The 25,036-nt window shown below is 38.8% G+C and overlaps 1 protein-coding gene across 14 annotated transcripts in view; it reads left to right on the forward strand.

The window, feature by feature from the left end:
- MCTP1 (multiple C2 and transmembrane domain containing 1) overlaps positions 1–25,036 on the forward strand; it is a 543,328-nt gene that overhangs the window by 406,214 nt on the left and 112,078 nt on the right. Inside the window, exon 18 of one of the 14 annotated variants that reach the window (XR_007476708.1) lies at positions 23,138–23,298. The exons of the other annotated variants lie outside the window; for them this stretch is intronic. The gene's annotated coding sequence lies outside the window, so the exon portion shown is untranslated. The remainder of the gene's footprint in view (positions 1–23,137; positions 23,299–25,036) is intronic. 14 annotated transcript variants of the gene reach the window in all.

Below are 25,036 nucleotides of genomic sequence, written 5' to 3' on the forward strand. Positions count from 1 at the left end.
ACTCTCAGGATCCCTTTGGTCCCAGCGGTCCACACCTGCCCGTGTCAACACTGTATCATTTCCCTTATCCAGCATCATCTTATTGCCTTTGCTCTACCTAAATCCATCACATTCACTCCAGACATATACTGTAAAACTCTCTGGTTGTTGCAACAGGATAATCATGCATTTAATACATTTATTTGTCCACCAGCATTTGTTTATTGAGTACCTCCTATATATCTCGCAAGGTGCTGGATCTTAAGAGACAGATCTGGTCATCTGCTAGAGAATTTCAAGTTCAGATGGGTGAAGATTTAACTTGATGCACTGAGATATCCTCACTGCCCAGACGTTTCCAGTGCATTTTACAGGAGTTTCTGGAAATGACTTCCTGGCCATTGTTCTCTGACTCTACTACAGTGAGTCTAATAATTTAGTTGAGTCCTCTCAGAGACCCAAGAAAAAGGTCTTGGTCCTACATGCCTGCCACCCATTTTTCATATCATAAGAGGTCACAGTTGAGACATTATCAGTTATAAGAACACCATCATGAAACTGTTGTGGACTTTGAGAAGTTCTCATGTAGCAATCCACCACGGAATGGAGCTAAACCGAAACACAGCAGTGACTGTCCTTTTGGAATTAGGGTTAACACCTCTATCTTAATGCAACTTTTATAACTTACATAATATTCTGGCAGGAAAGATGCTGGGTAAGTGTAAAGCATGATGATCGCTGCTGCTGTTACTTCTGTGACATTTGGACAACTTAAACCATATGGCCTAAATGTAACTCTAGAAAAGTGTATAATTTTAGGTTGATTTTGTTTCAGAGCACTTGGAGGTCTGTTCGAATTAGGAGCCAAATCAAATCCCAGAAACAGGTGTATTTCCAAAAAAAGGAAGGGATATGTGTTACAGATGACCCAGTTAACAAATCACTGCCTTAAATCAAATAGTGGTATGTGAAGGAATGTCTAAATACCATTTGCCAAAAGTCCTGTCCAAGAGCTGTGCCTCAGGATGTCTGCCTTTCTGACTCCTTGCAAGCATAAATGAATGTTAAATATACCGATGAATACTTTACCGTTCTGTGAACATGAAGAGTCGTCTGTTTGGGGGGCCCTTCTTAAGACTCATTCTACTTCAAGAGGTGGCTGATCAGTTAACCAGTGCCCCCTTCCCTACCCTCAAACCCAAGGGCTTCAGATTTCAGATATTTACTTGTTCTGCCCTCTAACCAGAGAGCTGCTTAAAGAAAACTAGCTCGGGACTTCCCTGGTTGTCCAGTGGTTAAGACTCCACGCTCCCAATGCAGGGGGCCAGGGTTCGATCGCTGCAGGGAACTAGATCCTGCATGCCTCAGTGAAAATCCTGCATGCTGCAACTAAGACCTGGCACAGACAAACAAATAAATAAATAAATAAATATTTTTAAAAGAGAAAGCTGGCTCTAGAAATGTTTAAGCAAGCTTAGCTCTTACTCATTTAACCCACACTTAAAGTTGTGCTTACCATGTGCCAGGCTTTGTTCTAAGGACTTTATAAGTAGTAACTCATTTAATCATCATAACAATCTCATAAGGTAGTTACTCCTATTATCCTTAATTTACATACAGCTGAAGAGCCTGAGGAACAGAGGGGTGAGGTAACTTACCCAGAGACCCGTGGCTGCTAAGTAGTAGTCTCGTACCCAAACAGACTAGCTCTGTTCTTAACCACGTGCTTGGCTTACCCCTCCAGGGACAGTGTGACTCAGTTTCGCTTCTGTCAAAACCATAGAATCTTCCTGGAAAGAGATGAAAAGTCAGGTTTTCCACAAGAAGCTTTGCTTTTAGGGTAAAAAGCACTATATTGAGAGTCCTATATACAGCAGAGTATATTTCCAGTCAAAACCTCTTTGCTTCCTGGGATGCAAATGGCCCTCATTTATAAGTCCATGATTTTTAAACCATACAGCAGGATCCAATAATACCTTGTCTTTTTGTCTAAGCAAAGCAAAGATGTAATAAATGGAAAATTACACATTTTATCAGCTCCAGTTTATATAATAAGCAACTAAGGTTGCCACTTTGGACAAAACCATGAGCAATCGGGTGGGTCTTTTAAATCTGTTCCAAAGACAAAGGCTCAGACTGTGAAATCTTAAAATCACTAGGGAAAGGGAATTTCATAGTATAAATCTTCCAGCAGTAAGTCTCAACCCTGAGTGTCTTTATAAAGAATCTGAGTTGATTCCAGCTTCCATGGTAACCAGAAAAATCACAGGAGACTGGAGAAGGTGAAGAAATAGAGTAATGAAAACCCCTCAACTCCTCAAGTGCTTTCTGTCTTTACTCTTCATTGCGCTGCTTCACAGCACAATATCATGTTTTCTGTATTAAATCGGTCCTATGTGTGTGTCTTCTCTCCCCGGCTGGATAGTAAGCCCTTGAGGACCAGTTAGTACTTGTATACCTTTGGCTATACGAGTACCTCTCAATGACTCAGTACAGACATACAGATGGGTTTATTCTTTCCTTCATTCTTCCTATGATCCAGTTTGAAGAACTATATTGAGGAAAGGGCAAGAGCTTAAAAGAAAGACAGCCTGGATGCAGATTAGAATCTAAGTGTGGTAATGATGATGTCGTGGTTGTGCCAAGCCCTGAGGATCACAGCCCTGGCAGAGGCAACCTTTTTAGTGGGCACATACGATGGGTCAGGCACCCATCAAATTGGTGTACATAGAGAGCATCCCTGCTCTTGACGGACGATAACCCCATAGATGGGCACAAAGAAGCTCAGAGATGTGGTGTCTCTTGCCCATTGCCACAGAGCTACTAGGACAGAGCCCGGCTTCAGACCCAGGCCGTTATAACTCCTTGCTGTTATATTTTCTGCATTGGACAAGTTAGCTAAACTTCCGGACCTTCAGTTAGCTCCTTTGTCAGAATGGGGAAACTCATACCTACCTTGCAGGGTTCTCGTCAAATAAAGGAAGAAAACGTACGAAAGAGATCTATTTACTGAGCCACTCCTATAAGAGACACTCAGTAAAAATCAGTTTACTTCCCTTTCAAAAATCCCCTCCTCCCCAAACCTATGCATTCTTAACTGCTAAGAAAGGTAATGTATAATAACAGTACACTATTGTCTAATCCAGTCGCTAGGTCTCCCAATGAAGAGTTGTTTTGGGAGGGGTTATTTTGGGTTAGATTGTTTCCAGAGAAACTGCAGAATTGCTGAAAGAGTTAGACAGATGAATATGTTTCCTGACTGAAGGAACTGTCAGGTCAGTCAGAAATGAAGATTAAGTGAAGCCATGTGGATGATGTGGGAAGAGACCCCTTTCACTGGCTCCGCCCTGCACACCCTGTACAGGTGGCCACCTGTGCAGCCTGAAATCTCTAACTCTAGAACCAGCTGCCTCTGGCTTGCCATGGGTGTCTCTTCCTCATGATGACCCTTCACTATTGTTCCCCAGTTACTGACTCCTAGTCTGAAAATTAATTCATTGCAGCTTTGAGATTTTGTGAACAAAACTTCCTAAAATCTTCATGTCCTGAAACATTATAAACCTCATAAATAAGGCTTACAGCCATAAAAAGCAGTACTAGTTTATGCCTGGAGAAACAGATGTCTAGTGGTCAGTAGCTTTCTGCATGTTGTAAAAAAAAAGTATGTCTTGAAAAAATTCTAGAATATGCTTAAAATTCAAAACAGCTAGTTCTGGGGAGTGTTACATGGGTGATACCAAATGTCTCTCTTTCCCCTGACTGAAAAAAACAAAAACAAAAACAAAAAAAAACCCCAGTTACCTACCTATTTATCTGCAATTGTTCTGTGCGGTTCTTTAATGGGGATTGGAAAGACCAGATAACACACAGTCAGGAGAGCATCCTCTGTTTTACAGTGGTGAAATTTCACTGCCATAAAGTCTGCATTTCTTACTTTTATAAACTTGTCACAAACTTTTCGCCATAATGTCCAAGTCTCCCCTGAAGATTGTGCAAAGCGAAAATCAAAAATCTTGCACAGCTTTAATGATGACATCAGTGGTGAGAAAAAGATTATGCACGCACATACACAAATCCAGCTGGCACATGAGCATAAATAACAGTTTGGTGACAGCAGAAAAGTATTGATGCCTTTCAAATTTGATGTCTTTCCCTGAAGAAATTTGCTGATTTGCTGTGTTGAATTTAGGATAGTTCTCTCTTTTCTTGATAAATCTATTTTTTTCTCACTTTCTTAAGTTATTATGCATTCATAAACTGCGTCTTGAAAGATCATAGTTGTCATCACCCACCCCAATGTTTCTTCTGTAGATAATCTCGGGAACTTTTTTAACCTTTATTTTGGCGCTTGATGAACAGCGAGATATTAATACATTGAACAGAAATGGGGAAAATAACTTGAGTAGCCAACAGCAGAGCTCCAGAAAGAAAAGTTCTGATAGCACAAGCAAAGGAATAGTCCTGGTAATAATTTAGGAGCATGCATATATTAGTGTGCCTCTAATTTGAGAGCTAAATATCTTTGTTTTCATTCTTAAAAACAAATTTGTTTTTTCCATTAAATATAAAAATGGTTCCACCTTCTAGCAACCCCTTCATTAAAACTATACAAATAATTAAAACAAAGAAATTATCACATAATTGGGCCATGTTGCACATAATTTATTATGCCTTTTTAGTCTTTAGATAATAGTTTATTTGTATACATAATTTTTATAGTACTTTTGTGTTGTGTAGGGAGGACACAGTGTCTAGGATGAAAGAAGCAGTGTGATTAGTTGATGAGGTGTTGACATTGCCTTTATATTATTATAGCTACACAGGTTGATTAGCATCATAACATTAGAATAAATCTGCATACAATTAAAAGAAAACATATTGCCAGAAAAGGCACACAGAACTTATCGGCCAGATTCAGTAAGTTCTGGTATAGATGAAATTTTGCTTTAAAAAAATTGCTCACAACTCTTCTTTTGCTTACGTTTTTCAGGTGTGTTTTCTTTGACTATTTTTCTTTACCTTCTGAAAGATATTTATAACTCTCCAGGGTGCACCATCCTACTGAGATAACTGTGTTCTTAGATGCTTGAAGACAAAGATGAACAACTCACTTGTGGTGTGTGGTTATCTCATTATCTCTACCCACCCTGTTGTAGGGTATTGCTGGAGCTGCAGTGAACTGTTTGCCCTGCTGGCAAACAAGCCCCTTGCAGCTCATGACACAGTGTTTTAACTGTTATTTAGGCTTGCTCTTCACAGTGAGCCTGAATATGCCCTTAGGCTCCCAATGAAAAGGGAACTTAATGATGTGTCAAAAATTGCACTACAAGGGCCCACAGTAAATTCAGATGTTGTAAATACAGGAGCCAACAGGGCAGCTGAAATTTAAGGTACTGCTCCGACTCAGACCACTCGTCATGAAGTCATTCGAAGGAGAGTGTGTGTGTGTGTGTGTGTGTGTGTGTGTGTGTGTGTGTTCAGATAACCCAAATCAAGAGAAAAGAACCTATGTTCAAATGACTGAGGGAAGAAGTCAAAGGATAAAGCGTGGACTGTGAGTCAAAAAAGGCCAAATGTACTTTTTCAAAGCAATTTCTAGAGGAAGATCTAAACGTTTAAGTTGTGCATCAAAGAAATCACTGGCATATGTCCCCAACAAAAATAACCTTAGGTAGAAATGGAGTTTTGAAAGCTGGGGAAGAAATGGCTCTATTCTATCATATGACCCAGCAATCCCACTACTGGGCATATACCCTGAGAAAACCATAATTCAAAGAGAGTCATGTACCCCAATGTTCATTGCAGCTCTATTTACAACAGCCAGGACATGGAAGCAACCTAAGTGTCCATTGACAGATGAATGGATAAAGATGTGGCACATATATACAATGGAATATTACTCAGCCATAAAAAGAAAGGAAATTGAGGTATTTGTAGTGAGGTGGATGGACCTAGAGTCTGTCATACAAAGTGAAGTAAGTCAGAAAGAGAAAAACAAATACCATGTGCTAACACATATATATGGAATCTAAAAAAAAAAAAAAATGGTTTTGACAAACCTAGGGGCAGGACTGGAATAAAGACTCAGACATAGAGAATGGACTTGAGGACAGGGGGAGGGGGAAGGGTAAGCTGTGACAAAGCGAGAGAGTGGCATGGACATATATACACTACCAAATGTAAAATAGATAGCTAGTGGGAAGCAGCTGCATAGCACAGGGAGATCAGCTCGGTGCTTTGTGAACACCTAGAGGGGTGGGATAGGGAGGGTAGGAGGGAGACGCAAGAGGGAGGAGATATTGGGATATATGTATATGTATATTTGATTCACTTTGTTATACAGCAGAAACTAACACAACAATGTAGAGCAGTTATACTCCAATAAAGATGTTAAAAAAATAAAATAAAATAATAAAATAAAAGGATGAGGAAAATACATTACAGCTATTAAAGAAATTGGCTAAATCCGCCAAGAAATGGCTCTGTTCTTGGTAAGGGCATGGTGATTACTTGCAGACTTCCTTCCCTACACTAAGAAAGTCAAGGCAGAACTGGATAACTTCTCTCACTCCTTTGGTAACGTAAGTAGCTTCTCACTGTATCTTCTCTTAATCTCGTTTAGAAGAAATAGCTTATGCAAGGAGGGACTGCATGATAAAATAACTCCCAAACATTTGTCTAAAGAGAGGCAGACCTTTTATTTTCCTGAAGCAGTTGTTAAATAATGAACTCAAAGTAGAATTAATTAAGGATATCACAGAAACGGCAGAACCCTTGGGATTGCCCCATTTTTAAAGAAATCTTTTAATACCCTAATCAAACATCAGTAGGTTCATTAAAGAAATTGTCCTAGGCTGCTACTTGCTTAGTAAAAGATTCCATAGAAGTGTTTCTTCCTTAGAACTTTCCTTCTTCCCTTCTCTCTAGCCTGAATATTATTGGCATTAACACATTTCTTCTCATCCTTTTTATTATTTGAAAGAATTGAATACCTGAATATTTGCCACCAGAAAATGTGTATATCCTTCCCATGAAATCATTGTGGGCATTTGCCCTCTGAAACATCTTAACTTGAGTTCAATTTGTAAAGAGCATTTAAAAGAAAACTTATTAAAGCTTAGGTTAACCACAGTACACAAAGATCCTTATTTAAGCACCTTTGACTCGTAAAAATGGATCCTGTAGACAAGATGGAACACCACGCTTAATGGCTAAAATGTCAGGTGTCTCTCGGCTGTGAGAAGAAAGTTTTCGGTGTACCTTTAAAGGACATTCAAAGATTATTTCTGGCATTAAATTTAGTAGTTTAAAAACTAAACAAGAGTGTTATAAAAAGTCTTTGTTAACACATTTTTATTTGCCTATGGTTACGAAAGACAAAATAAATGCTTTATAATTTGTTGTAAGTTGGAAGCTTACAACAGTGGTTTGGAGGCTCTTGTTGGATACCTAGCGATGAAAAATTGAAGGAACTGGAATATAATATGAAGGTCCATTTTGCCTTGTCAGGAGTATCCTTGACTTAGCGTCATCAACTCTGAACTACGTTACCCTGTAATCCAATAGTAGTTAGAATTTTTCTTGGCATTCCCACTTATCAACTTAATTCTCCATCTTCGGTCCACTGGCCATGCTCACTGTCTCCCTAACACTGGTGTTGAGTTCTTACTATGACCCTGCATTTCAGTAGCCGACAGTTTTAGAAGACATGTATGGTACCATGTGTTCTGGCGTAATCTCACATCACTCAATAAATGTTAACTAATCGGCAGCAGCAGAATGAAAATCCAGAGTCTCCTTTATTTATACCTAGATATGGACCAGAATCTGGATATAATTATCTTTCATTTGTTAATGTTTTACCATCTACAAAGCATATTCACATGCATTATCTTCAAAACAATCTTTCATGATTGGTTGGGCCATGGTTTGCCCAGAGTGACCCACTTCATGGGTGGTGGATTTGGGGCTAAACCTGGGGCCAAATCCAGTGCTTGCTTCACTATCCTGTAGTTCCTCTCATTTTGTTAATGAATCAGTGCAATTTACAAATGACCCAACTTGTCTGGGTTTAGAAATCTCTTCCATGGAGATACGACTAAGGAGAGATGCCAAGAATGTGACGGTGAGGTAGGGTTTCCATGTAGAAACACGAGGAATGTGCACCCCACCTTACATATTTCTTCCAAAAGGAACCAACTTAACAAAACCTAGATTTGGGGCTTCCCTGGTGGCGCAGTGGTTGAGAGTCCGCCTGCCAATGCAGGGGACACGGGTTCGTGCCCCCGGTTTGGGAAGATCCCACATGCCGCGGAGCGGCTGGGCCCGTGAGCCATGGCCGCTGAGCCTGCGCGTCCGGAGCCTGTGCTCCGCAACGGGAGAGGCCACAACAGTGAGGGGCCCGCGTACCGCAAAAAAAAAAAAAAAAAAAACCTAGATTTGATTTAAAAAATTAAGAACTCAAGGAAGTTCTCGTTTTCGGAATGTCGAATCCAAATAGGACCTACGGAATTCGGCAACTACATAGACTAACTCTCTCAAAGACTATCAGTATGACAGATATTAATCTCGAAGGTATTTCCAGTGGTACAGTCACAGACACCTAGGTGGTTCCAATGTGAACTTTTAAAATCCATATCATTCCTTAATCTATAGCAGATCCATTAAAATTTCATGGGAAAAGAAACCTTCATTTTAAAAATAAATCTTAAATTTGAAAGTAAAAACAAGGAAGCCATTTTCTAATATAGCAAGGTCTACTTTTAAAGTGTTCTGGAGGGTTCATTATTAATTCATATTCCAGGGATAACTTATTCTGATGTATACAACCCCATGTAAATCGCTGTACTTTTCAAGAGTGATTTTTTTTTTCCACATTCACCTTTTATATCCCTGGCTGTGGAAAGACACGAAAAAGTGATATTTTCTTGGTCTGGGGTCAGAAAAACAAAGGAGTTTGATTTGGGGTTTGTTTGTGTGTGTGTGCATAAATCTTTTATGCGTATCGATGGCAACAGACAAGAATTTATTTGGAGTGAAAAAAAATACCAGGCTCTTTCCTGGAAATCAACATTATGAAACATCATGAATGCTGCCTCTGCTAGGTCAGTGCCATAAAGAGTATGGCCCCATTCTCCACCAAGTGATAGAATCTAGGTTGAGAGCCGAAACACAAAATGGGATAAATAACAATAGAGGATAGCATATACTTTGGCAAAGGAGTGTTTCAGACAAGAAGAGATACAGAAGTGTATAGTGAAGTTTACATATAGAAGTTTATAGTGACGAGTTGGTACTCGTGCGTTGATAATACTTGTGGCTGAAATGTCAAGAAAAAGTCATTCTGACAGTTCACACGATTATACACTTCGGAGGCCCGGTTGTGAACACATTCCATCTCTGTCCCATGTTCTTCCTCTTCTCTATTAACTTTCATTCTTTTCTCTACCTGACTTTTCATCTGTTTTTACTTGTTCCTTTTCTTCTCTTTAGGGCATCTTTTCCCCGTCTTTTCTTTTTCCTTTCTCTTATGTATCCTTTTATTCCCATTCTACTGTGGCCATCTATTCTTATTAACTGACCGTGATATGGAGCTGAAGAGGTACAGCATAGTGGTTAGTAGTTCAGATTCTGGAGTCGGCCAGAAATCTGGCTCTGCTGTATGACTTTGGACATTTTACTTAACCTCTCTGAACCTCATTTTCTTCATCTGTAAAATGGGGCTAATAATATAATCTAGTTTACAATTACAATAAAGATTAAAAAAGAAAATATTCCACTTAGCACGGGCCCTGAGACTAAATGCTTAATAGGTACAGACTTCTTATTTGGGTTTGATTATATTCTGTCTCATTCCAGGAAAATAATTGAAGTGAATTACAAAAATACATGCACTATAGCAAGTTAATGTGTAAGTAAAGGAACACACCTATGACTGGAGAGTCGGAATATAAGTAAGATGATGCCAGTGGTGAAGGTAGCACATAAAATTCATAGCTCAAGTACTAGATAGAGGAAGGTCAAAACTTGGAATCTGGGCTTCCCAGAAAGCAGATTAAGGGGAAAACTACTAGTTACATGATTCCCAATCTTCTTAATATTTTATGAAGCCTATTAGTTACTCAGTGAAAGTCCAACTATTTCCAGTACTTAGAAATTCTTATTCAAGAGCCTGCATCAAGTTGACAATGTATAACGTGAACAAAATCTCCAGAGTTAAATACGATGCTGTGCTTCATAGAATTCTGTCTTATACTTGCCCTCAGTAGGGGCTGCTGCAGCACCAAAATGCAATTCAGTTAAACAACGGCAGCTCTGTATACAGGGCATGAAATTTGGAGCCAGACAGACTTCGGTTTGAATTATGATTCTGCTGTTTACTTGCTGGGTGGTCTTGAACAAGCGGTTTGATGGTGCCAGGATTGTTTCCTCCTCCTCTAGAAAGCAGATATTCACCCTTGTTTTGCACAATTATTTCAAAGATTATTCCAAGTGCATGAAAAGCACCTAGTTCAGTGCTAGGCACATAACCACAAATGATAACTGTTATTTTGAAGTGGCGTAGCCATGGGGTTTAAGTATGTTACTCTCAAATGGTTTGGCTAAATCCAAAAATAAAATTTAGAATATCTAAAAGGGAATATATGTCCTTCAGGCAACCTTCCATAAATACGATTTCCTATGACTGATTTTTGATAGGCACTGGGCAGCAAGCATTCAGTGTTATCCTCTTTTGACAAGTACTTGGAGTGCAAATATTCTGTTGCCAATTAGGGACAGACCATGCTTTAAGCCTCAGCTGAGATGGGAGTACAGTTGACAACTCTTTTAAAAGTTGAGAAGCCTAACCAAAACATACGTCTGTGAAATGCCACCTCGCCTCCACATGGACATGGGCTGAGAATGGGACAAGATTTTTCTCACAAACCTCAAAATTCTATGCCAAAGAGCATGACTGTGATTATTTTAGCCTGCAAAAATGTTAAAGAGAGTGTTAATGAAACTCCCAGTGCCATAGACATCAGGAAGGTCCATTAGAGCACCCACAGAAGAGCTTACCTTTTAACTTCCTATGAGTCCTCAACCAAAACTTGCTACCCTTAGATGATGGAATCCTGTTCAGAGGGGTTAGCTGAGCTAAGTGTTACAGAGTATCTGCCAAAAGTAATTATTTGGGTTTTAAGATGATTAATCTTAACACCATTTTTTCAATACTGAGTAAATGGTAGACTATTTGTTTTTTAAGCTCACACCTGTTTTGTGACAATAACACCATGACATCAATACTTTAGGAAATGCTTTTTCTCTCTTCTCTTCACACTCTGCATCTAGCTCAGTCAAGAGATAACAAGTCATTAAGGTACAAGTTAAAAAGAAGAAAGTGTGGGCCACTGTGAAAGAGGGTAGAACACATCTTGTTTCATCTCACTGGAAATTCCTTTCCGTCAAGACAACTTGCCCATGAAACCCAACTCAAGGTAACACAAAGGGACAGGTTCTATAGGATCACTAATTTTTGGAGACCCAGAGGACCTCATGCAGCTTCTTCACAGTGAATTCCTGTCCATTTTGAAAAATATTAGGATGAGCTTTCTGAAAGCACATGGTTTGTGGTCACTTTTCTATTCAGTGGTAGAAAGCTGTCCCTAGAATCTGCCTGCTAATTAGACAAAATTTGCCCTGAGAAGGTAGACTTGCAAATTTTTATGGGGAAAACTAGCCCAGAATGTCCAATGATATAAAAAGGTCAATAAATTTGATAATAATGATATAAAAAGGTCCCTCTTTTTAGTGGGATGGCCATACTGGGCCTGTTGGCTACCCTTAGGGCTGACGTAGATGAACAAACCTGCAGGAACTGGAACCCCTGTTAAGTAGATCTGAAGGTAGGAAATCTTCTCAGAAGTGTTTGTTAATCTCAACCTTTCTAAACAACGGCACTATGAGAACAGTGTTATTGGAAGCAAGTTAGAAACACCGGAGGGTAAATTTGGAGTAATTTCTCTTGCTTTATAAAATGGGGGAAAAGAAACCCAGCCAGTCGAGTGAGATCTCACTCCAAACCTCAGGAGACTATGTCCCCCAAATAATCCCCTGCCCTGAGTTCTAAGATCTAACAGACAAACTTAGTTCCTTCCATTCAGGCCACCTGAATTTTCTAAGACAATGAGAAAAATGGAATTTGGGTACCCACTTTCAAGTTGTATTTTATCTGGTCATCCTACTTTTCTCACCAGTCAGAGTCAAACAGATCAGGAGAGTAAGCCCCACATATTCCAGATTACACACGGATTAGAGACTGCTTTATCAGGAACCTGTTGAGAAGAAGGAAGAAAAGAGACCTCCTTTCATTAAAGTCTCTCCCACATAACTGCCGTCCGTTCTCTTAACTGGAGGAGAAAAGGGGTGGTGGCATGACAGCTACCAGGAAGAAAATTACCATGGCCCTCAGCCTACTCTATTTTGTAGTCTGTTCTCTGGGAAGCCTCTGGGGCATTAGGTGAACTTCATGTGGCCCATTGATGGTGTTGGAACAGGAGTGAGAAGCGTTGATGAATGCCCATAGTAGTTCCCTAAATTAGCTGATCACCAGAAACACTGAGGGAATAATGAAAAATAAAGATTCTAGGGCCTTCCTGCCAGAGATTCTAGTTAGGTCAGTCTGGTGGGGGCCAGGGGTGGTGGGTGAATTCTAAATTTTTCAAAAGCTGTAAGAATTTCATCAAAATGTCTGAATTGTCCTTTCTATCTTCTTTTGTATGTGGATGTGTATGTGTGAGAGGCCAAATTATGCTTCCAGACATGTCTGGATCTGGGGGCTTCAATGATTCAATCAGAACTCAGTTTCCGGCCATTTTTTGGCTTAGTTTTCACTGTGTTAGCATTGATCTTAGGCAAGACTTCTCCTAAGTGGCAATCAACACCCCCAGGTCTACATTCTTCTAGCTTTTGGTAAGGAAAAAAAGACTCTCATTTTCAATAGGCCCAAAGACCCAGAGTTGAGTCTCACTTGTTCTGATTGGCCCATATTTGAACCAATCACTATGATCAGGAGCAGGTACTGCTCTCATGACCAGGTTTGAGTCAAATGTCCATCCTTCTGCAGCCAGAGGTGAGTCAAAAACCATCAACTGAGAGTGGTAGAGGGTTTGCATAAGGAAGTTCAGGGCACTGAATAAAGAAACAAGAGGTGTCAACTATAGAGCAGTGTTGGATGGCCCAATGGTTCCTAAAGAAGGCAGTAATTAACATATATTTAAACCAACAGTTATAGGACTAGGAACTACTGCATATAAATAATAAACTGATTAACCGATTTTGGGTGGGGCATGATGCCTTCCCACACTCCCTCCCACACTAACTTTCTTGTATTGCAGATCAAGTCAGACTCATATGACTAAAATTTACCTATAATTGAGGCTGAAGTAAAACAGAAGAAACGACAACAAAAGCAACAACCAAAACCAAAAAAAAATAACAAAAAACAACACTACATTTTTTAGGTCACCATTGTATCAGGGGACTAGGACTCATGTAATTGTCAAAAAGGAGTGGAATTGAAAAGTTATAATGTAGCAAGTTTCAACTGCTTCTGTGTGATAGGCCAGGCATATTTTATTCTATTTATTAAAAAAAACTTTTTTTTAATTTAATTTTATTTTTGGCTGCATTGGGTCTTTGTTGGCGCAAACGGTCTTTTTCTAGTTGCGGCGAGCAGGGACTACTCTTCATTGCAGTGTGCGGGCTTCTCATTGAGGGCTTCTCTTGTTGCAGAGCATAGACTCTAGGTGCACGGGCTTCAGTAGTTGTGGCACATGGGCTTAGTTGCTCCGTGGCATGTGGGATCTTCCCGGACCTAGGATCGAACCCGTGTCCCCTGCAATGGCAGGAGGATTCTTAACCACTGCACCACCAGGGAAGTCCCCAGGTATATTTTAGCTGTGCTGAAGCACTGGGTGACTCTTGAAGATGTGAGAAGATAAGAGGTTTTCAGCAAGATACAGGATTTCTCTGTTACAGGTTTCCGGTACTGATTATCATTTTCTTATCTTTGACACCTTTATCTTTAACACAGTCTTTTAAATGGATCTTAAAATGGGAAGGGAGAAGTTCTAAAAACATTAATAAAATGATGACTTTAAATCACATAATATAAAAATATTCTTTTACATTTAACAAGCATTTTTTTTTTTTTAGATGTTGGGGGTAGGAGTTTATTAATTAATTTATTTATTTCTGCTGTGTTGGGTCTTCGTTTCTGTGCGAGGGCTGTCTCTAGCTGTGGCAAGCAGGGGCCACTCTTCATCGCGGTGCATGGGCCTCTCACTGTCGCGGCCTCTCTTGTTGCAGAGCACAGGCTCCAGACGCGCAGGCTCAGTAGTTGTGGCTCACGGGCCTAGTTGCCCCGCGGCATGTGGGATCCTCCCAGACCAGGGCTCGATCCCATGTCCCCTGCATTAGCAGGCAGATTCTCAACCACTGCACCACCAGGGAAGCCCCTAACAAGCTTTAAAAATATATTTTTAGGATCTTTTCATGTGATCTTGAAGGGAGGCTACGAAAATTGTTTAAAATCCTTCGAATATTACCACCTTATTTCTGGAAATAAGATAGTAAAGTAGACGTTAAAAAATTATGGCTAATACACATGGTAATAATTTTATTTAATTATAATTATTTGAAGCAGGCTTCATTTTCAATTCCAGTTGAGGTTTCAAAATAATAAAGTTCCTTAATATATTAACAGTACTATATCAATATATATCCCGTGTAAAATTATTTCCTTAGAAGTGAGATAAACTATATCATTAATGGCATTTAATGAACTTTCATGTTATAATTGAATTGATATTTCTATTCTACAGTTGAGGGAGAGGGTCCCATAAATAATCACTTAATATTTAAGTTACATACTTTCCATGGGATGGATGAATAAAAGTATCGATAGATATAGATACAGTATAGATATAAATTTATATACACACATCTTATGTTATATCCATATACACAAACAATTCATGTTGTATTATAGCTTGGTAAATGTATTCATACATAACCTCTTTTACCCTGAACACTAAAGTGTTTTAGCTGATTTGGGGCTCTCATTATCTATAAAGTTTCACAATAGAAAAAGAAAACAGGCTTAATTGTTTTATGGGAAAAATCTTAGAAAACATTTTTTAAGCCCTTTTTATTTTACCTTTTCACAGTGTTCCTTTTTAGGCTCTGCCTCTCTAGCTGTATGCCAGTTACGCATTATTTTGCATAGGTCAGTCATAAGAGAGAAAGAAACAAAGCCATATATCCAATCCAGAAAATTCCATGATAGACATTATGATCTGTGTTTTGTTTCTAGGGAGTATATTGCCCTCTCTTTGACACCAACCCCAATCCATTTACTTTTTGCTGTAATTTGCAATGAGGTGCTCTTTTCTAGTTGATATTTAGAAACTGTACACCTCTCCCTGCCTCCTCAAGATTGAGCTAATACTTCCTTGGGGCGCAGTGCTTAAGAATCCGCCAGCCAGTGCAGGGGGCACGGGTTTGATCCCTGGTCCGGGAAGATCCCACATGACGTAGAGCAACTAAGCCCATGTGCCACAACTACTGAGCCTGCGCTCTAGAGCCCGCGAGCCACAACTGCTGAGCCCGCATGCCACAACTACTGAAGCCCACGCGCCTAGAGCCTGTGCTTCACAACAAGAGAAGCCACCTCAATGAGAAGCCCACGCACCACAACGAAGAGTAGCTCCCGCTCGCCGCAACTAGGGAAAGCCCGTGTGCAGCAACAAAGACCAAAGCAGCCAATAAATAAATAAATGTTCCTTTAAAAAAAAAAGATCGAGCCAGAGCTAGAGAAGAGGAAACATGTCACTCTCGCTTATTACACCAGTAAACAGTGAACCCAGAGATGCCACTAAGTCGATGTCTTTATTAGAGTGAGAAAGGTGATGAGCACTTCTGCACAGTGTGGTCAAACATGTCTGAAAGGCAACCACGTCAATGAAAGAAGTGTGATGTTGCCACAACAGTGAACTTGTGAAAGGTGAGCTGGTTTCTGCCCAGTGTCATGCACTTAGAGGACAAAGCCACACCTGTCGCCCTGGGAGATACAATAGCTCTGCAGCAGTGACAGCAGAACAGGGAGCCAGTGTAGATTGCAGCAATTGATAGAGAAAATGGCTGTGAAAACAATGGGAAATCTGCCAGGGCTCACCCGCTTCTCCATGCTTGCTATAATTTAGTTAACTTACAAACACACGTATTAAGCTTTATCGTGAAAAAAAATCTAAGAAATGTACGCAGCGGTATAGGAAAATACAGGATTAGCCCAGAGTTTTCGAAGTGCTGGAATAAAAACAGCGGGAAGCAGTTTTCAGATTTATTTCACTCTTCCTGCTGTGTTCAGCAGTTTTCCTTTCTATTTTCTTGATGTAATATACTGAGAAAAACAAACCCAACCAACCAAAGGGAGCTGCTGACTGTTGCTGACCAGAAAAATAAAACGAATCCCTCCTAATGTTTTCCTGCTATTTTTGTGGATGGAAGTGGGGGTGAAAAGTTTTATTTCCTGATAGGTGGTACTATAGGTAACTTGGTAATAGACATCACTGAGGAATTCAAATGAAAACCGAAGTCTCTTGGTCCAGATTAAAAGAGCTCCCCAGCACGATTACAGAGTAAGAAAACATTGTCATATTTATGCAGTAGTGCTTTCTTCTGGGCAGGGAAGGTGACCTTGTATGCTCTATCCTCATTTTCCTGTACTAAGATTTGCTTCTGTTTTGCTTTATCTGATTTTTTTTTCTTTCAGCCTGTTCTGTAAACTATCCTTCCTTCCTTCCTTCCTTTTTTTCCCTATCTTCTCTGACCGAGTTTTCCTCAGCGTTTTTTGGTCATCCTTTGAGCCATTTCTTATTCACAGGGTAGGGAATTCAACATTTTCTTTTCAAAATCGGTCATATTTTTCATGGGAATTTAAAACTTATTGTGTAATAGTCTTACCTTAAGGTTGGAAGCATTTTATTACCATTTTTCATCACCTGCCTCTAGGACCTTGGTTTTCCAATTATAATTAGCAATCATTGATGCTGATGTTAGCTTTAGCTATTCCTTAATAGCCTTTGTGGAACTTCTCTGAACTCAAAGGAGCAGCAACTGTTAGAAGAACCATCATGTAGATGGTGTCATCAACTAGCATTTTAAATATTTTGAGAGTGTTGGCAAGCTACATCCAAGAGCTATGATCATTCATTGCCTTGGCCTAGTTTCTCTCAGTTCTTTGGATTGGAATTTACCTCCACAGAAATTATCACTTTTTATTTTAAACAACTTTACTGAAGTATAATTTATATGCCATAAAATTTACCCATTTTAAGTGTATAATTCACTGATTTTTAGTAAATTTACAGAGCTGTATGACCCCTCGTGCCAACTACAGTCACTCCCACCACCAGCCCCTAGCAACCACTAGTCTGTTTTCAATCTCTAGTGATTTGCCTTTCTGGACATTTCACATAAATGGAATCATACAAATGTAGTCCTTTACTTCTTTCTGACTTCTTTCATTTAGCACAGTGATTCTGAATCCATGACAGATTGTGTCAGGAGTGCCTTCTTTTTATTGTTGTAGTATTCCACTGTATGGATATAGTACATTTTGATTATCTATTCACCAGCTGATTAACAATTGGGTTGTTTGCACTTGAGGGTATCATGAATAATGCTACTGTAAATGAGCATTCATATACAAGACTTTATGTGGGCATATGTCTTCATTTCTCTTGGGTAGGTAACTCGGAGTTGAATTGTTGGTTCATATGTTAAGTTTATGTGTGTTTACCTTTTTAAGAAACTACCAAACTATTTTCCAAAGTGATTGTACCATTTTACATTCTCACCAGCAATGTATGAGAGTTCTAGTTTCTCTATACTTTCACAATTTAGTACTTTCTGCCTTGATTATAACCAGTCTAGCAGGTGTGAAGCAGTATCTCATTGTGGTTTAATTTACATTTCTCTAGTGACTAATGATGTTGAGCCTCTCTTCATGGGCTTATTAGACATTCATGTGTTTTCACTGGTAAAATGTCTATTCAAATCCTTTGTCCACTTTTTAATCACTTTTTTTTAGATTTGATTTTAAATGTTCTTCATATACTCTGGATGCAAGTCCTTTATCAGCTTAATGATTTGCCATTTTTTTCTCCCAGTATGTGAGTTGTCTTCTCATTTTCTTAATGATGTCTTTTGAAGCATAAAGTTTTTAACTTTAATGAAGTCTAGTTTTTAAATACACATTTAGGTCATGTTTTTAGCATTGTATCTATGAGTTCTTTGCCTAGCCCATGGCCACAACTCTTCTCCTATGTTTTCTTCTACACGTTTTATAGTTTTAGCTCTGTGACTAATTTTGTATCAACTTTTGTATGTGGTAATTTCATTACTTTTAAAGACAGATTAATTTATACCATCCTGCTCATTCCCACAAGTTTACCTGAAGATATCTTTGAGAAAGTTCTGAAGGCAAGTAGAAGGGGATAATTATTTTTCTGTTTTTTTTTTTGTTTGTTTTTTTATATCTGACCTGATCTCAAACTACACCACCTTTTGGTTAGTATTTAAATTTCCTTTTTGAAATATCTACCTGTTAATAGCTCGTATTTTTCTTTGAGAGGACATTAAATTGCAGAGAGCTCCAGAACCTAACTGAAGCTTGCGAATAACTTAAAAACTGAGCAAAATAATCTTGTGTGTTACTGTCCTAACAGTGAATACTCTAGTAAATTGTCAACAAGAAACTAATGACCGCCACATGAGAGTTTAACATCAAAGTTATCCCATCTGAACCCATTGTTATGCCCCCTTAATGTCCTCTTTTGTTTAGACAAAATACAACATTTAGTTATTCAGGAAAACATGATAACACACTGATAGAAAAAGTTCAAAAAATCTTAATTTAAAAAATACAAGTATGTGTTTGTTGAGAATCATACATCAGTGCTTTGTGGCTCAACAAAATGTGTCCACTTACGACAGGTCGTTTTTAGAAATGAGGTTTAAAATCTCATCAAATACAACAACAGCATCTCAGCATCTCCGTGTCAATGAAATGAAAGCTTTTCTGAAAATGAAATGGCCTTCTTTTAGAACTCTGGAATCCTAAACTACCAGACATTTCAGGAACTATTTTGGCTGAAAATGATATGAGAGATTTTTCTTTTTCATAATTTTTATTACAGTGGAAATGGTTTTTGTATTTCTAACAGTTTGACAAGAGCTAATTACAATGCGCTCATCTGTTTTGTGGACTAATTTGAGCCATCGGGCATCAACACCATAGACATGCAGCAGCATTGCAAATGATACGCATGCTTCCCTTGCTCCAAGAATTTGTACTTGCTATAAAAGAAAACAGATTTGGACAGCCCTGAAAAAGTTGAGTTTGGTTTGAAGACAACATTTCAGAATTACATTAGAGCTGGCCTACAAGTGAACTAAAAATACCTGCTCATCTCAGTGGTCTTGGCCCAGGGCCTTTCCTTTTACTGTAAAAGTCAGGCTGTTTGAACAGTTGGAGTGCGGCTTGCTTGCTGTCTAAACTAGTGTTCTCTGATAACTTCTGTTACCATTGAAACACAAGCCCTGTTGCATTGAAGAGAATGTTTAGAGGTGTGGAAAATAGCCAAGAGAAATGTATACTTAGTGTTCAAACCTCTAGGCTTCCCGTGTGGTAACTAGACCACTTAGATCTGTTAAGAAAGACATTCATCAGTAAACATTACACAGCAAGGGTAAAAGATGGAATGGAGTAAAGGAGGCTGTTAAAATCAGCCTAAGATGATTATTTGAATTGCAAAGAGAAATGTTCAGACATAGCTAGAGCTGCTAAACATAACTCTTGAAGTTTTTCCAGAACAGAGGGATTGGGGAGAATGAGACCAGTGAAGGAGAAAATTAGAAAATTATAAGACAGAATGGGAAATGAAGTTTCAGAAACCGGTAAGATCACTGAAATATATGATATTATTAGGTCTTAAATCTATTTATGAGGGTGAAAATTTAAAAACGCACTTTCTGACTTTGGCTCTGTGATCTTAAGATTGAAATGAAGATACTAAATCTGGATAAAGAATAACCTGCAGTAACAGCTAGGTTATGTCAGGAGGGATTAAAAAGAAAGATCGGAAATCAGTAGCCCAGGAAAGATAATCACGTAAGTTGGATAAGTCTGGGGGAGATAATTTGAGTGGAAATGAATCAGAATGTGGTACCAAACATCCCCAAACTTGGCAGAGTGCAGCCCTCTGCATACCAGCTACTGGATGATTATTGATCTGTTTCTGTTCAGTGAGATAGAAGGAGGAGTATAAAGACCACAGGATTAATTCTTAGAGTAACTTGGATCGCAGACTTCACTAACATGTGTTTGGCTTGTTAGATAGCTGGGTATCCTATTTTCTGGCATGTCATATGGAACAGAGGGAACTTCCCCCCCATGAGCAACTGAAGTGCCAGCTGTTGCCCTAGATATTGTACCTGTTCGTGATGGAGATAGCTTTAAAGCCAGATTTCAAGCTTAGGGAAAATTTTACATTTTGTACATCAGCAAACATTGGTATCAGATTTGTGTTTCTAGATACAGCATCTACACACACAAAGAGGGAAGTTGATCAAGAACCTACTTCAAAAATAGTAGTGATAGGGAATCCCCTGGTGGTCCAGTGGTTAAGACTTCACTTTCCAATGCAGGGGGTGCGGGTTCGATCCCTGGTCAGGGAGCTAAGATCCCATATGCTTCGTGACCAAAACATAAAACATAAACAATATTGTAACAAATTCAATAAAGACTTTAAAAATGGTCCACATCGGACTTCCCTGGTGGTGCAGTGGTTGAGAGTCCGCCTGCCGATGCAGGGGACACGGGTTCATGCCCCGGTCCGGGAAGATCCCACATGCCGCGGAGCGGCTAGGCCCGTGAGCCATGGCCACTGAACCTGCGCGTCCGGAGCCTGTGCTCCGCAATGGGAGAGGCCACAGCAGTGAGAGGCCCACGTACCAAAAAAAAAAAAAGTAATGATAATAGATTAATTTCTTTAAAAATTTAAAAGATAACTATCTTTAATAAGCTTTAACAAACATTTACAGTGCTTCCAAAGCCCTAGAAAATACATAAAAATGGCACACTTGTGTGACAATATCCCTAACTAAAATATCACATTTAATCCAACAGTTTTATTAAATAATAGTTTAAAAATTTAAAAGACAGGAAGGGATATCAGAACATACTATAATGACTTGAATATCATGGAAAAATATGCGTTTTTCATTGACACTGGAGAATAAACAAAAGCAAAACAGGAACAAATTGAGAACCAACATTAAAATGCCTTTTTTTTTTTTAGAAAATAATTCAAGCATGAAATGTTCTGTACCTACACTAGTGAGATAGTCATGGGTCCCGACAAAACCAGTTGGATTCTAGAGAAATGGGATTCTGGGAAAAGACAAGCTTCAGTGAGCTTAACAACCTTATTCACTCTTACATGTTTTTTGATGTAGTCTTTAAGTATTTTTTAAGAGCAATTGTTACTTCGGACCAGAAATCTCCTCATGGACCAAATAATACCAGTTCACCAATTCCTCTTAATTGTTGGTATTTGGTCACTTAAAACAATAAGTATGTGTTGATCTGTAACCTGCAAGAAGGACTGTGTGCAGCCGTTTTTGAATGAGAACTTCTGTGAATGATGAAGCTATTAAAATTAAAAGCATAACTGTGCTTGGTTCTATGGTAGGCATTACAAACTACTAGGTAAAGTACTAATTTCTAATGAAAGGGACCTCAGAGAATCAGCATTCTCTGGGCATCTATAAGCATTTGTCACTTTCATTCTACATCCAAACTTTTACTAACAAGAAACTCACAACATTACAGGGATTGCTTATCAGTTATTCATGTGTGGTTGATGCGATGCTGTAGTTGGACGCACTCTGGGCTTTACATTTTGGACTTGTCAGTGTTCTCAAAGCAAAGCCAGAGCCTTTCATCTCTGACTTTGATTAAAATGACACCAAATAGTGGTACAACTTGTAAGCTGAAAAAGAAAAAAATCTAAATAAATAAATAATTTCCCAAGCCTTCTGGCTTGCAGGTTCTATTGATATAATATCTCCATCAAGGAGAGTAGGGTGCATTATGCTATGATGAGTTGATAGCACCATCTCTGAGGTTGTTTTGGTCCATTTTGTTGTGGAGATTCTTCAGTAGGTATTTCTGTGAGTCATTTGTAAGACAGCTTCAAATGAGTCCTATCTAGTTGTCATGCTTGCTTCTTTAATAGATGAAGTCAAGCTATGCTTTTCAAAAAGGCCTGGATGTTCTAAGATGGTAGACTTTAAGTTTCAGGTAGCAATTTCAAAAACCCTGTGTACGGTTTCACAAAGTAAAGAATCAGAACTTCCTGGTGTATATTTATAAATGGTCTAAGTAAATCTGAACAAACAATGATATTTTTAACACCTTCAGTAAATATATGAACTAAGTTATAGTATATGCATTCAATTCAAAGCTTTGCCAATAAATCAACCAATTTATCATTTTTTTGTACTCCTAACCATATACCTCATTCTGTCACCAGAACAACAGAGAGAGATGTTCCTCTTAACATATTTTGCATTTTGCCTAATCAATATAAGTGATCATTTGGTAGAGAGTACACTTTGACTTTTTTGCTCTAAACACATAAAACACACACACACACACACACACACACACACACAGCACAAGTCTCTTCAGTCTGGTATTTGGTTGTAACTACTCAAAAAGAAAGCAATAGAGGGAATCATCTCAGTTCTCATTCTGATTGAGAGAGGGAGAAAAGCCACTGTGTATAAGCATGCATGTTAGCATGATAAAGTTCTCTGGGTCATTGCAGCAAGACCATAGGAAACAGCTAAACAAGGTGGAGCGATCCAGCAGGTCTAAGGTTGTGACCAATTCCTTACCACTGTTTATTTTAGAAAATTGTCCAAACAAAGCAAAGCCTCTCTTCAAGAGAGTAACGTGTCATACTTTAAAACCACCTTAAAAAGGCTATTGTTAGGCTGGGAATTAATCAGGTTCACATTGCCTATCTTCTCTCTCCTGTTCACGTAGGTGGTACCAAAAGCTCTAGTGGAATCAACCAGAAATAAAGACCTTAGAACAGGTGGTGACACCATCTGGCTATTTAAATCAAGGCAAAACCACCCCCTTCCCAGAAGATGAAGTTCTGAAGTCCCTGATGATGCATGGAGCCTAACTTAAGCCAAGGGAGAGTAAGTGGGCAGAACGGGTTCACCTCCAGTTCTTCTTTAGACATATATTTAAGAAATATTGAGCGTTAATGGAGAGAAAGAATCTAGTGCAAATACATATGAATGAGTGCAATTCTTTTTCTCTGCTACTCTCATGCCATCATCTAGGAAATATATCTAGCCTTCTTCTGTGCACATTTGTATATGTATGTACCTACTGTTTCTTCTTTTCTAAGTTAGCTGTGGAATATCCTAGTGTCTATGTGAGAATTGGCAATGTTTCTCAAAGAGGAGTACTGTTAGCATGGGGGACAGGAAGATTTTTCACCGGGGGGAACTGTTCCGCATATTTCAGGGTGTTTCACACCCATGCCCCACCCAATAAATGCTGGTATCACCCCTTTCCCACTTGAGTCATTGTGATAACTAAAAACATCCCCACATGTTTCCAGATGCACCCTGGGGGAGGGAAGTGGCAACACAGCGCCCAAATGTTTGAAAGTTGACCCTCTTCCCTTACACCCCTTCTTTCTTTCCTTGTGCTGAAAAGGATCTAAGGAGGTGGTTGATGGGATTGATTCGCAAACAGTGTTTTCATTTGCTTCTTACTGTTCTCTCCTATCATGTTTTTAATTCAGGAATTTTTTTAACCTGGATGATGGCTTTTTCAAAGAAGAAAAGACATATATTTTGGGTTCCACTTTACATCCACTAGCTTTCTTCTTTAGGGCCAGTCTTAATGGTAGACGTAAAATAGTTTCCTTTTAGGGATTAATTACCATAACCAGTTTTTATATGTGGCTAGACCCCTTAAAAGTTGTTTTTTTTTTAAGCAATGCTTAATTCCTCAAAAGGCAAACACTATGTATTTATTATCTTTCTAATTTGAGGCCTCTCTCACATCAGTGAATATTGTCACATCAAATGCTGTTAGCATAAGCATGTACTTACTTTTGTTATATTTCCTCATTTTATTTCATCTGATATAGACATTTTTGAATGATGAAACAAACAGGTAAACAGAGGGTGAAGGCTGGGTGAAAAATGGGTTAATACTGTAAAGGCCGTAAATGTGTTAAGTTTAAGAAAAAAAAAATGAATTGAAATTAGGGAGGAAAGGGATTTTCTAAAAGAGCCTTGAAATAATTAATTGTTTTGTAGGAGATGGCCTTTCCATGTAGGCAGAGAATTTTTTCTTCACTTCTTTCTGAAGAGACAGTCAAATAGAGAATCTCATCTCTTAATTAGAAAGAAAAATACTCATCAAACACATCTCATCACTGGAGAGCTAATGATTCACAGCTGTTAGTCTGAAAGGGCAGGCTTTTTTCCTGAACAGTAGGAAGTGTTAATCATTTTGGATGAGATTTCTTTTTTAAAATATACTGTAGTTTGCAAAAGAATAGGATATTTCAATATTCCAACTTAAATGATTTTTCTGAAGTGCCCTCCCCCAGGGATACTGTCATGTGTCGCACTGAATGATCATTGAATGCAGGCATCTTCCACTGCACTTCAATGAGAGCATCAATTGATGGGATGATCTGGACGGCCCAGTCCCTGCCTGGGACTCTTAAAACCCCAGGCTCAAAGAAAGAAAAATCAGGTACATCTTGCACCTCCTAAGAAATGGTATTGCTATAAAATCTTAACATTTTGAATCATTCACTCTACTTTATATAATTTGCCGTGTTTAAATGGAAGTGAAAAGCCCAAGCCCACCTTCATTAGCTTCTGAGTAGAAAAGGTCTTTTTGTTT

This window comes from Orcinus orca, chromosome 3 (assembly GCF_937001465.1).
Source record: "Orcinus orca chromosome 3, mOrcOrc1.1, whole genome shotgun sequence".
Lineage (NCBI taxonomy): Eukaryota > Metazoa > Chordata > Mammalia > Artiodactyla > Delphinidae > Orcinus > Orcinus orca.